This window comes from Symsagittifera roscoffensis, chromosome 9 (genome assembly GCF_963678635.1).
Source record: "Symsagittifera roscoffensis chromosome 9, txSymRosc1.1, whole genome shotgun sequence".
NCBI classification, from domain to species: Eukaryota; Metazoa; Xenacoelomorpha; order Acoela; family Convolutidae; genus Symsagittifera; species Symsagittifera roscoffensis.
This window is the reverse complement of record NC_087070.1, coordinates 53276789-53291712: the sequence shown is the minus strand read 5'-3', so window position 1 is coordinate 53291712 and position 14924 is coordinate 53276789.

Sequence of the window (14924 nt, the reverse complement as noted above, 5' to 3'; positions counted from 1 at the left end):
TTTCCAAAAATTTTTACTCAAATATTTGAAGTTTTTGATTCAAAAAATGGAGTTTACAAAACCTAATTCATTTGGGTAAAAAGAACTTTTCAAGGCTTAAATATAGCATAAATAAGCTAATTTAAGCCTCCTCACTTGCTCGAAATTACACAAAAAATCTGCACACGGGGAAAACTTTTAGTTGATATAAGGGCTTCAATATGTTATATTACTCAACGCAATCCAACTACTTTTTGTGGTAGCTTGTTTTGCTACAACAGACCCGAATACTAAGTTTCTCCCCATTTTCAATGGTCGAAACAAAAAAAAACAAATTTTTCAAGATTAAGCCAAGACGAGTGGAAATGAAGAAAACAATCGATTAAAAATCATTCAAAATCCATTTAGTTAACCGAGTAGCCCAGGAGAACCGATCATTTTAGACTAAATTTTGTTTTAAAAAACATTTTTCAAAATAAAATGTTGTCCAAAATGATCGGTTCTCGTGTCTTACTCGGACAACTAAATGGTTTTTTTTTATCGAATGTAATAGATTTTTTTTGTTTATTTACACTCGTCTAGTCTTTATCTTGAATTTATTTTGTTCCGACCCTTGAAAATGGGGAGGAACTTAGTATTCGGGTCTGTTTCAGTTTTTTGTTTTTTTTCCACGCAAAATTAGCTACCACAAATAAAATTCGGATTGCGTTGAGTAATATAACATATTCAAGCCCTTATATCAAATAAAAGTTTTCTCACTGTGTAGAAGTTTTGTATAATTTTGAGCGAGTGAGGAGCCTTAAATTAGCTTAGTTATGCTGAACTTAAGCCTTGAAAAATTAGTTTTACTCAAATGAAATAATTTTTTAAGCTCCATCTTATAAATCAAAATTTTCAAAAAGTTGGGAAAAAAACTTTGAAAAAATGAAAAAAAAAAATATATATATCTGAATTTTTTAAAATACTTTTTCGTGTTTTTCTTGTTATTTGTCTTCCCTCAAGTTGTGGGGTGAATGTGAGGAGAGGTGGCTAGATGGTAAAAATGTTTGGTAGGGGAAGGGACACGGAGCGGAGAAAAAATGGCCATGTAAGTTTGAGTTAAGCAGGCTGAGGTTGAAATTAAGGACGGAGTAAAAAAGGTTAAGGGGTAATTGGAGACAAAATTAGTCGCTCAAGACTTTTAATAACCAAATAAGTATGAAAAAAACCTGAAACATCGCTAAAAATTTCATAAAACTGGGATATTCCTGAAGTAGCCATGAATTTTTCAATAAAACTGAGAATTATCTTTGAATCTGCGCTAATGTTTCTTGTCAACTCAACGCGGGAACTATTGTAATCGTTTTTCAAACAAAATCTTCTATGCATGCGAATCTTAATGTTGAATACTTGATAAATGACGAGAAAACGTTTAAAAAATTGTAAATTTACGTTTTCTTCAGTTGGAATGAAATATCAAAAATTTCAAAACTATCCGTGTAATTTTTTTTATTTTTGATAGAAAAAAGATTGAAAGTAAACTGCTAACAATTAATGCCAAGTGCTTGTCAATGTTACTTTGGAGAAGCCACTTCTTGTGCAAAAAATGAGCGTTTTATTCGCCTAACTAGTGTTATTAGGACTCAAGTGTTTTCTAAAAGGCGGGTAAGCTGACGTAGTAGACAACCAAAAACGGTAAACCAGATCAAAGAAACCAAATATGCATCGTTTTTGCTTCAATCAATGACATAAATTTTGCGATATATCAATTTTTTGTCCCTCCCGATTTCATTTCTAAGGGATCGCGGTTCTCATCTAAGCTGTCGTGACAGTCATGTGTTGTGTCCAAATTTAGCCCATGCCTAGAAAACCCCGAACAAACTACATAGCTTAGGTCGCGGTTTGACTTTCGGCGAACACCTACACTGGAAGTGCTTAGGCATTTACGTCATTCATTTTAAAATAGGCAAAGATGGAAAACAATTTTTGAAGGCAAATAACAAGAAAAACACAAAAAAAATTCAAAAAAAATTTAAAATCTTTTTTTTTTTCAATTTCTTAAAAACTTTTACTCAGCCTTTTGAAATTTTTAATTCATAAATTGGAGCTTACAAAACTTAACTCATTTGGGTAAAAATAACTTTTCAAGGCTTAAATATAGCATAAATAAGCTAATTTAAGCCTCATCACTTGCTCGAAAATACACAAAAAATCTACACACTGGGAAAACTTTTATATGATATAAGAACTTCAATATGTTATATCAATCAACGCAATCAAATTATTATTTGTGGTAGCTAGTTTTGCGTGGAAAAGAAGAAGAAAAAAAAATCAACAGACCCGAATAATAAGTTTTTCCCCATTTTCAATGGTCGAAACGAAAAAAAAAAAAACGAATTTTTCCAGATTAAGACTAGACGAGTGGAAATGAAGAAAACAATCGATTACAATTCATTCAAAATCCATTTAGTTAACCGAGTAGCACATGAGAACCGATCATTTTAGACAACATTTTTCAAAATAAAATTTCGTCCTAAATGATCGGTTCTCATGTCTTACTCGGTCAACTAAATGGTTTTTGAATCGAATGTTTTCTTAATTTCCACTCGTCTAGTCTTTATCTTGAAATTTTTTTTTGTTTTGACCATTGAAAATGGGTAAAAACTTAGTATTCGGGTCTGTTGTAATTTTTTTCTTTTTTTATCTACGCAAAACTAGCTATCACAAATAATAATTGGATTGGGTTGAGTAATATAACATATTGAAGCCCTTATTTCATATAAAAGTTTTCTCAGTGTGTAGATTTTTTTGTATAATTTCGAGCGAGTGAGGAGCCTTAGATTAGCTTAGTTATGCTAAACTCAAGCCTTGAAAATTTAGTTTCACTCACATGAAGTAAGCTTTTAAGCTCCATCTTATAAATCAAAATTTTCAAAAAGTTGGGAAAAAAACTTTGAAAAAATGAAAAAAAAAAAATATATATCTGAATTTTTTTAAATACTTTTTCGTGTTTTTCTTGTTATTTGTCTTCCCTCAAGTTGTGGGGTGCATGTGAGGAGAGGTGGCTAGATGGTAAAAATGTTTGGTAGGGGAAGGGACACGGAGCGGAGAAAAAATGGCCATGTAAGTTTGAGTTAAGCAGGCTGAGAATGAAATTAAGGACGGAGTAAAAAAGGTTAAGGGGTAATTGGAGACAAAATTAGTCGCTCAAGACTTTTAATAACCAAATAAGTATGAAAAAAACCTGAAACATTGCTAAAAATTTCATAAAACTGGGATATTCCTGAAGTAGCCATGAATTTTTCAATAAAACTGAGAATTATCTTTGAATCTGCGCTAATGTTTCTTGTCAACTCAACGCGGGAACTATTGTAATCGTTTTTCAAACAAAATCTTCTATGCATGCGAATCTTAATGTTGAATACTTGATAAATGACGAGAAAACGTTTAAAAAATTGTAAATTTACGTTTTCTTCAGTTGGAATGAAATATCAAAAATTTCAAAACTATCCGTGTAATTTTTTTTATTTTTGATAGAAAAAAGATTGAAAGTAAACTGCTAACAATTAATGCCAAGTGCTTGTCAATGTTACTTTGGAGAAGCCACTTCTTGTGCAAAAAATGAGCGTTTTATTCGCCTAACTAGTGTTATTAGGACTCAAGTGTTTTCTAAAAGGCGGGTAAGCTGACGTAGTAGACAACCAAAAACGGTAAACCAGATCAAAGAAACCAAATATGCATCGTTTTTGCTTCAATCAATGACATAAATTTTGCGATATATCAATTTTTTGTCCCTCCCGATTTCATTTCTAAGGGATCGCGGTTCTCATCTAAGCTGTCGTGACATTCATGTGTTGTGTCCAAATTTAGCCCATGCCTAGAAAACCCCGAACCAACTACATAGCTTAGGTCGCGGTTTGACTTTCGGCGAACACCTACACTGGCAATTAAAACCACGCGCTTGTCAATGTCACTTTGAATTGGCCATATCTTGTGCAAAAAACGAGCGTTTTCTTCGCCTAACTAGTGTTATTGGGACTAAAGTGTTTAGTAAAAGGCGAGTAAGATGACGTAAGTAAAAAATTGTAAATTTACGTTTTCTTCAGTTGGAATGAAATATCAAAAATTTGACGTAAGATGACGTAAGTAAAAAATTGTAAATTTACGTTTTCTTCAGTTGGAATGAAATATCAAAAATTTCAAAACTATCCGTGTAATTTTTTTTATTTTTGATAGAAAAAAGATTGAAAGTAAACTGCTAACAATTAATGCCAAGTGCTTGTCAATGTTACTTTGGAGAAGCCACTTCTTGTGCAAAAAATGAGCGTTTTATTCGCCTAACTAGTGTTATTAGGACTCAAGTGTTTTCTAAAAGGCGGGTAAGCTGACGTAGTAGACAACCAAAAACGGTAAACCAGATCAAAGAAACCAAATATGCATCGTTTTTGCTTCAATCAATGACATAAATTTTGCGATATATCAATTTTTTGTCCCTCCCGATTTCATTTCTAAGGGATCGCGGTTCTCATCTAAGCTGTCGTGACAGTCATGTGTTGTGTCCAAATTTAGCCCATGCCTAGAAAACCCCGAACAAACTACATAGCTTAGGTCGCGGTTTGACTTTCGGCGAACACCTACACTGGAAGTGCTTAGGCATTTACGTCATTCATTTTAAAATAGGCAAAGATGGAAAACAATTTTTGAAGGCAAATAACAAGAAAAACACAAAAAAAATTCAAAAAAAATTTAAAATCTTTTTTTTTTTTCAATTTCTTAAAAACTTTTACTCAGCCTTTTGAAATTTTTAATTCATAAATTGGAGCTTACAAAACTTAACTCATTTGGGTAAAAATAACTTTTCAAGGCTTAAATATAGCATAAATAAGCTAATTTAAGCCTCATCACTTGCTCGAAAATACACAAAAAATCTACACACTGGGAAAACTTTTATATGATATAAGAACTTCAATATGTTATATCAATCAACGCAATCAAATTATTATTTGTGGTAGCTAGTTTTGCGTGGAAAAGAAGAAGAAAAAAAAATCAACAGACCCGAATAATAAGTTTTTCCCCATTTTCAATGGTCGAAACGAAAAAAAAAAACGAATTTTTCCAGATTAAGACTAGACGAGTGGAAATGAAGAAAACAATCGATTACAATTCATTCAAAATCCATTTAGTTAACCGAGTAGCACATGAGAACCGATCATTTTAGACAACATTTTTCAAAATAAAATTTCGTCCTAAATGATCGGTTCTCATGTCTTACTCGGTCAACTAAATGGTTTTTGAATCGAATGTTTTCTTAATTTCCACTCGTCTAGTCTTTATTTTGAAATTTTTGTTTTGTTTTGACCATTGAAAATGGGTAAAAACTTAGTATTCGGGTCTGTTGTAATTTTTTTCTTTTTTTATCTACGCAAAACTAGCTATCACAAATAATAATTGGATTGGGTTGAGTAATATAACATATTGAAGCCCTTATTTCATATAAAAGTTTTCTCAGTGTGTAGATTTTTTTGTATAATTTCGAGCGAGTGAGGAGCCTTAGATTAGCTTAGTTATGCTAAACTCAAGCCTTGAAAATTTAGTTTCACTCACATGAAGTAAGCTTTTAAGCTCCATCTTATAAATCAGAAACTTCAAAAGGTTGGGAAAAATATTTTAAAAAATTGAAAAAAAAAGATTTAATTTTTCTAATTCTTTTTTGCATTTTTCTTGTTATTTGTCTTCCACCAAGTTGGAGGGTGCATGTGAGGAGAGATGGCTAGATGGTAAAACGTTTGGTAGGGGAAGGGACAAGGAGCGGAGAAAAAAAACGGCCATGTAAATTTGACTTAAGAAGGCAGAGGGTGAAATTAAAGACGGAGTAAAAAATGAGAAGGGGTATTTGGAGAAGTGTAAAAATTTAGTTGCTCAAGAGTTTTAATAACCAAATGACCATAAAAAAAATCTGAACCATCGCTAAAAATTTCATAAAAATGGGGTATTCCTGAAGTAGCAATGAATTTTTCAATAAAACTGGGAAATATCTTTGAATCTGCGTTGATGTTTCTTGTCAACTCAACCTGGGATCTATTGTAATCATTTTTCAAACAAAATTTTTTATGCATCCCAATCTTTATGTTGAACACTTTTTGAATAACGAGAAAACTTTTAGAAAAAAAAAGTAAGTTTTCTTCAGTTGGATTGAAATATCATAAAGTTCAAAACTACCCATGTTATTTTTTTTGACAGAAAAAAATGGAAAGAAAACTGCTAACAATTAAAACCACGCGCTTGTCAATGTCACTTTGAATTGGCCATATCTTGTGCAAAAAACGAGCGTTTTCTTCGCCTAACTAGTGTTATTGGGACTAAAGTGTTTAGTAAAAGGCGAGTAAGATGACGTAAGTAGACAACCGAAAACGGGAAACATGATCAAATATTCCAAATATGCTTCGTTTTTGCTTCAATCAAAGACAACTCTTTTGCGATGTGTCAATTTTTTGTCCCTGCCGTTTTCATTTCCAAGCGATCGCGGTTCACACCTAAGCTATCGTGACAGTCATGTGTTGAGTCCAAATATAGCCCGTGTCTAGAAAACCCCGATCAAACTACAATGTTTAGGTCGCGGTTAGACTTTCGGCGGACCCCAACACTGGAAGATACATTAAAAAAAACCTTTATTCACTACTTTTTTCCTCTTTTTGCTTTTGAAATTTTTCAGAAATCATGCATACTTTAATGAGCTTCGAGATAGCCTAAAACGGTATAGAGGGATTGTCAACAGTGGCAGAAATGTTTCTATGGCGGAGTTTTTTTGACAAATTTTGTCGATCTTTTGTTAGATCGACCAATTTCAACTATATTGACCCTTTTTTGTCAAAACAATTCTGCGCCGCAGGCAGTTTTTTTTGGCGCCTCCTTCAAAATCACTTATTTTAGCGGCGAAAGCGCCTTTACAAAGCTTTTCATGTTGGCCAGCCAAAAATATATCGCGTAAAACTATACCAAAGAGGGAACCCTATGGGTTAAATTGGCAGCCAAAATTGAGGGGGGCATAAGTTATGATTCTCCCAAGTTCTACAACGTTCTTTTTTTCGCTTAATCATTTTCCTTTCACTTAACCATTTTCCAAAGGAAATTTTCCTTGTTATCGAAAATAACGCCCAAAAAGTATGTAAAATAAATATATGGCAGCCAAGGGTAAGTGTATTAATTTTGGGTTGATGCGGTTTCCTCCCTCCAAGTCAAACGTAATTGTTCCCTATTTGTAATCAATTTCTACAAACCCACCCAAACGTATTGGCGTCTACCATACAATATTTCAGTACGTTTACGCACTGCTTCATTAACTATGTCAAACCCTGGAAATCAAATATATGAAATTCAAGATGAAATAATTGGATTCATAAAAGTTCTGCCAAATAGCCATGAATTTTTCAATAAAACTGGGAAATAACTTTGAATCAGCGCTAATGTTTCCTGTCAACTCAACCCGGGATCTACTGCAATCAATTTTCAAATGAAAGTTTCTATGCATCCGCATTTCATGTTGAATACTTGTTGAATGACACGAGAAAACCTCTAGAAAAAATTTAAATGTAAGTTTTCTTCAGTTGGATTGAATAATCAAATAATTCAAAACAACCCACGTTTTTTTTGACAGAAAAAAGATGTAAAGAAAACTGCTATCAATTATTGCCATGTGCTTGTCAATGTCACTTTGAATATGCCATATCTTGCGCAAAAAACGAGCGTTTTCAACGCCTAACTAGTGTTATTGGGACTAAAGTGTTTAGCAAAAAGCGAGTAAGCTGACGTAGTAGACAACCAAAAAAGGAAAACCAGATCAAAGACACCAAATATGAATCATTTTTGCTTCAATCAATGACATAATTTTTGCGATATGTCAATTTTTTGTCACTCCCGATTTCATTTCCAAGCGATAGCGGTTCACATCTGAGCTGTAGTGACAGTCATGTGTTGCGTCCAAATTTAGCCAGTGACTAGAAAAACCCGAGCAAACTACAATGCTTGGGTCGCTGTTAGACTTTCGGCGGACCCCAACACTGGAAGATACATTAAAAATTTTTATTAATTTCATTTTTTCCCTCTTTTTATTTTGGAAATTTTTCAGAAATCATGCATACTTTAATGAACTTCGAGATAGCCTAAAACGGTATAGAGGGATTGTCAACAGTGGCAGAAATGTTTCTATGGTGGAGGTTTTTTGAGAAACTTTATCGATGTTTTGTTAGGTCGACCAATTTCAACTATATTGACCCCTTTTTTGTCATGACAATTCTGCGCCGCAGGCTGTTTTTTTGGCGCCCCCCTTCCAAATCACTTATTTTAGCGCCGAAAGCCCCTTTACAAAGCTTTTGATGTTGGCCAGCCAAAAATGGATCGCGTAAAACTATACCAAAGAGAGAACCGTATGGAATAAATTGGCAGCCAATTTTGAGGGGCGGGAGCATAATTTCTGATTCTCCCAACACACTGCTTCATTAAGTATGTCAAATCCTGGAAACTATATATTTGAAATTCAAGATCAAATAATCGGATTCATTAAAGTTCTGCCTTTAGAGAAGCTTGCACATCCAGATTATCATCCAAGGCCTTTTTCTAAATTGGTTCAAAATTTTTGTTGAAACCTCAGTGACTATAGTTGCTTCTCTCTCGTTGAAAGTGTAAAATTGGTTAATGTTTTCAAATAAGTGCACGCCCACGCGTTTGCCTTCTATCGCAATTATTTTGTCAACACAGAGGGCTCTGAAATTGTGCAACTTCGCACAATCTCAGATGAGATTCCAGGTGATATGCAGTCATCTCCCTAAAATTAAAGCCGGTCACACATTATTCACAAGAACGCCGGCAATTTTTCAACCAAAAGCTGCTCTTGGATCTTTAACTGGTCGCTAAACACGGAAATAGTTTTCCGATCCATGTTTTCCACTTAATTGTTTTCCACTTATTTTCCATCTTTCTGGCTAAGTCTGCCCGTTTCACCAGTTACACGACAAGTAATAAAGCTTTGAATTCAATTCGAATATATGTATTTTTTTCAGCGCTGATTCAGGAATTTGTCGTGGCTAAATTATTCATGATTATCGCTGAGAATAATGGCCATGAAAAATAACCCTGAACCATCGCTAAATTTTTTTTAAAAATTGGGTTATGCTTGATTTAGCCATGAAATTTTCAATAAAACTGGGATATAGCTCTGAATCAGCGGTAATGTTTCCTGTCAACTCAACCCGGGATCGATTGTAATCATTTTTTAAACAAAATCATCCATGCAACCGGATCTTTATGTTGAATACTTGTTGAATGACAAAAAAATCTTGAGAAAAAAGTTAATTGTAAGTTTTCTTCAGTTAGAATGAAATACCAAATAATTGAAAACTACACATGTTATTTTTTTGACAGAAAAAAGCTGGAAAGAAAATTGCCAACAATTAATGCAATGTGATTGTCAATGTCACTTTGAATGAGCCATATTTTGTGCAAAAAGTGAGCGTTTTCTTCGCCTAATTAGTGTTATTGGGACTAAAGTGTTTAGTAAAAGGTGAGCAAGCTGACGTAGTAGACAACCGAAAACGGTAAACCAGATCAGTGAAGCCAAATATGCATCGTTTTTGCCTCAATCAGTGACATAAGTTTTGCTATGTGTCAATTTTTTGGTCCCTCCCTAGTTCATTTTAAAGCGATCGCGGTTCACATCTAAGCTGTCGTGAAAGTCATGTGTTGTGTCCAAATTTAGCCCGTGTCTAGAAAACCCCGAACAAACTACAAAGTTTAGGTCGCGGTTAGACTTTCGGCGGACCCCAACACTGGAAGACATCAAAAGTTTTTATTCACTTCCTTTTTTTCTCTTTTTGTTTTTAAAACTTTTTAGAAATCATGCATACTTTAATGTGCTCTTGCTCACAAGTTAACTTCAAGATAGCTTAAAACGGCATAGATGTATTGTCAACAGTGCAGAAATTTTTCTATGGGGGTAGCGTTTTGAAAAATTTTTGTAAGGTCAACCAATTTAAACTATATTAACCTTATTTTGTCAAAACATTTCTGCGCCGCAGGAGTTTTTCCAAAAAAAAACAGGCTAAGTTACATTGTGAGCCTTTTTAAAAGTATTTGACCAAAAAATTGCGTTTTTTTGGCGCGCCGAACTTGTATTGGGTTGAGTAATATAACATATTGAAGCCCTTATTTCATATAAAAGTTTTCTCAGTGTGTAGATTTTTTTGTATAATTTCGAGCGAGTGAGGAGCCTTAGATTAGCTTAGTTATGCTAAACTCAAGCCTTGAAAATTTAGTTTCACTCACATGAAGTAAGCTTTTAAGCTCCATCTTATAAATCAAAATTTTCAAAAAGTTGGGAAAAAAACTTTGAAAAAATGAAGAAAAAAAAATATATATATCTGAATTTTTTTAAATACTTTTTCGTGTTTTTCTTGTTATTTGTCTTCCCTCAAGTTGTGGGGTGCATGTGAGGAGAGGTGGCTAGATGGTAAAAATGTTTGGTAGGGGAAGGGACACGGAGCGGAGAAAAAATGGCCATGTAAGTTTGAGTTAAGCAGGCTGAGAATGAAATTAAGGACGGAGTAAAAAAGGTTAAGGGGTAATTGGAGACAAAATTAGTCGCTCAAGACTTTTAATAACCAAATAAGTATGAAAAAAACCTGAAACATCGCTAAAAATTTCATAAAACTGGGATATTCCTGAAGTAGCCATGAATTTTTCAATAAAACTGAGAATTATCTTTGAATCTGCGCTAATGTTTCTTGTCAACTCAACGCGGGAACTATTGTAATCGTTTTTCAAACAAAATCTTCTATGCATGCGAATCTTAATGTTGAATACTTGATAAATGACGAGAAAACGTTTAAAAAATTGTAAATTTACGTTTTCTTCAGTTGGAATGAAATATCAAAAATTTCAAAACTATCCGTGTAATTTTTTTTATTTTTGATAGAAAAAAGATTGAAAGTAAACTGCTAACAATTAATGCCAAGTGCTTGTCAATGTTACTTTGGAGAAGCCACTTCTTGTGCAAAAAATGAGCGTTTTATTCGCCTAACTAGTGTTATTAGGACTCAAGTGTTTTCTAAAAGGCGGGTAAGCTGACGTAGTAGACAACCAAAAACGGTAAACCAGATCAAAGAAACCAAATATGCATCGTTTTTGCTTCAATCAATGACATAAATTTTGCGATATATCAATTTTTTGTCCCTCCCGATTTCATTTCTAAGGGATCGCGGTTCTCATCTAAGCTGTCGTGACAGTCATGTGTTGTGTCCAAATTTAGCCCATGCCTAGAAAACCCCGAACAAACTACATAGCTTAGGTCGCGGTTTGACTTTCGGCGAACACCTACACTGGAAGTGCTTAGGCATTTACGTCATTCATTTTAAAATAGGCAAAGATGGAAAACAATTTTTGAAGGCAAATAACAAGAAAAACACAAAAAAAATTCAAAAAAAATTTAAAATCTTTTTTTTTTTCAATTTCTTAAAAACTTTTACTCAGCCTTTTGAAATTTTTAATTCATAAATTGGAGCTTACAAAACTTAACTCATTTGGGTAAAAATAACTTTTCAAGGCTTAAATATAGCATAAATAAGCTAATTTAAGCCTCATCACTTGCTCGAAAATACACAAAAAATCTACACACTGGGAAAACTTTTATATGATATAAGAACTTCAATATGTTATATCAATCAACGCAATCAAATTATTATTTGTGGTAGCTAGTTTTGCGTGGAAAAGAAGAAGAAAAAAAATCAACAGACCCGAATAATAAGTTTTTCCCCATTTTCAATGGTCGAAACGAAAAAAAAAACGAATTTTTCCAGATTAAGACTAGACGAGTGGAAATGAAGAAAACAATCGATTACAATTCATTCAAAATCCATTTAGTTAACCGAGTAGCACATGAGAACCGATCATTTTAGACAACATTTTTCAAAATAAAATTTCGTCCTAAATGATCGGTTCTCATGTCTTACTCGGTCAACTAAATGGTTTTTGAATCGAATGTTTTCTTAATTTCCACTCGTCTAGTCTTTATCTTGAAATTTTTTTTTGTTTTGACCATTGAAAATGGGTAAAAACTTAGTATTCGGGTCTGTTGTAATTTTTTTCTTTTTTTATCTACGCAAAACTAGCTATCACAAATAATAATTGGATTGGGTTGAGTAATATAACATATTGAAGCCCTTATTTCATATAAAAGTTTTCTCAGTGTGTAGATTTTTTTGTATAATTTCGAGCGAGTGAGGAGCCTTAGATTAGCTTAGTTATGCTAAACTCAAGCCTTGAAAATTTAGTTTCACTCACATGAAGTAAGCTTTTAAGCTCCATCTTATAAATCAAAATTTTCAAAAAGTTGGGAAAAAAACTTTGAAAAAATGAAAAAAAAAAAATATATATCTGAATTTTTTTAAATACTTTTTCGTGTTTTTCTTGTTATTTGTCTTCCCTCAAGTTGTGGGGTGCATGTGAGGAGAGGTGGCTAGATGGTAAAAATGTTTGGTAGGGGAAGGGACACGGAGCGGAGAAAAAATGGCCATGTAAGTTTGAGTTAAGCAGGCTGAGAATGAAATTAAGGACGGAGTAAAAAAGGTTAAGGGGTAATTGGAGACAAAATTAGTCGCTCAAGACTTTTAATAACCAAATAAGTATGAAAAAAACCTGAAACATCGCTAAAAATTTCATAAAACTGGGATATTCCTGAAGTAGCCATGAATTTTTCAATAAAACTGAGAATTATCTTTGAATCTGCGCTAATGTTTCTTGTCAACTCAACGCGGGAACTATTGTAATCGTTTTTCAAACAAAATCTTCTATGCATGCGAATCTTAATGTTGAATACTTGATAAATGACGAGAAAACGTTTAAAAAATTGTAAATTTACGTTTTCTTCAGTTGGAATGAAATATCAAAAATTTCAAAACTATCCGTGTAATTTTTTTTATTTTTGATAGAAAAAAGATTGAAAGTAAACTGCTAACAATTAATGCCAAGTGCTTGTCAATGTTACTTTGGAGAAGCCACTTCTTGTGCAAAAAATGAGCGTTTTATTCGCCTAACTAGTGTTATTAGGACTCAAGTGTTTTCTAAAAGGCGGGTAAGCTGACGTAGTAGACAACCAAAAACGGTAAACCAGATCAAAGAAACCAAATATGCATCGTTTTTGCTTCAATCAATGACATAAATTTTGCGATATATCAATTTTTTGTCCCTCCCGATTTCATTTCTAAGGGATCGCGGTTCTCATCTAAGCTGTCGTGACAGTCATGTGTTGTGTCCAAATTTAGCCCATGCCTAGAAAACCCCGAACAAACTACATAGCTTAGGTCGCGGTTTGACTTTCGGCGAACACCTACACTGGAAGTGCTTAGGCATTTACGTCATTCATTTTAAAATAGGCAAAGATGGAAAACAATTTTTGAAGGCAAATAACAAGAAAAACACAAAAAAAATTCAAAAAAAATTTAAAATCTTTTTTTTTTTCAATTTCTTAAAAACTTTTACTCTGCCTTTTGAAATTTTTAATTCATAAATTGGAGCTTACAAAACTTAACTCATTTGGGTAAAAATAACTTTTCAAGGCTTAAATATAGCATAAATAAGCTAATTTAAGCCTCATCACTTGCTCGAAAATACACAAAAAATCTACACACTGGGAAAACTTTTATATGATATAAGAACTTCAATATGTTATATCAATCAACGCAATCAAATTATTATTTGTGGTAGCTAGTTTTGCGTGGAAAAGAAGAAGAAAAAAAAATCAACAGACCCGAATAATAAGTTTTTCCCCATTTTCAATGGTCGAAACGAAAAAAAAAAACGAATTTTTCCAGATTAAGACTAGACGAGTGGAAATGAAGAAAACAATCGATTACAATTCATTCAAAATCCATTTAGTTAACCGAGTAGCACATGAGAACCGATCATTTTAGACAACATTTTTCAAAATAAAATTTCGTCCTAAATGATCGGTTCTCATGTCTTACTCGGTCAACTAAATGGTTTTTGAATCGAATGTTTTCTTAATTTCCACTCGTCTAGTCTTTATCTTGAAATTTTTGTTTTGTTTTGACCATTGAAAATGGGTAAAAACTTAGTATTCGGGTCTGTTGTAATTTTTTTCTTTTTTTATCTACGCAAAACTAGCTATCACAAATAATAATTGGATTGGGTTGAGTAATATAACATATTGAAGCCCTTATTTCATATAAAAGTTTTCTCAGTGTGTAGATTTTTTTGTATAATTTCGAGCGAGTGAGGAGCCTTAGATTAGCTTAGTTATGCTAAACTCAAGCCTTGAAAATTTAGTTTCACTCACATGAAGTAAGCTTTTAAGCTCCATCTTATAAATCAGAAACTTCAAAAGGTTGGGAAAAATTTTTTAAAAAATTGAAAAAAAAAGATTTAATTTTTCTAATTCTTTTTTGCATTTTTCTTGTTATTTGTCTTCCACCAAGTTGGAGGGTGCATGTGAGGAGAGATGGCTAGATGGTAAAACGTTTGGTAGGGGAAGGGACAAGGAGCGGAGAAAAAAAACGGCCATGTAAATTTGACTTAAGAAGGCAGAGGGTGAAATTAAAGACGGAGTAAAAAATGAGAAGGGGTATTTGGAGAAGTGTAAAAATTTAGTTGCTCAAGAGTTTTAATAACCAAATGACCATAAAAAAAATCTGAACCATCGCTAAAAATTTCATAAAAATGGGGTATTCCTGAAGTAGCAATGAATTTTTCAATAAAACTGGGAAATATCTTTGAATCTGCGTTGATGTTTCTTGTCAACTCAACCTGGGATCTATTGTAATCATTTTTCAAACAAAATTTTTTATGCATCCCAATCTTTATGTTGAACACTTTTTGAATAACGAGAAAACTTTTAGAAAAAAAAAAGTAAGTTTTCTTCAGTTGGATTGAAATATCATAAAGTTCAAAACTACCCATGT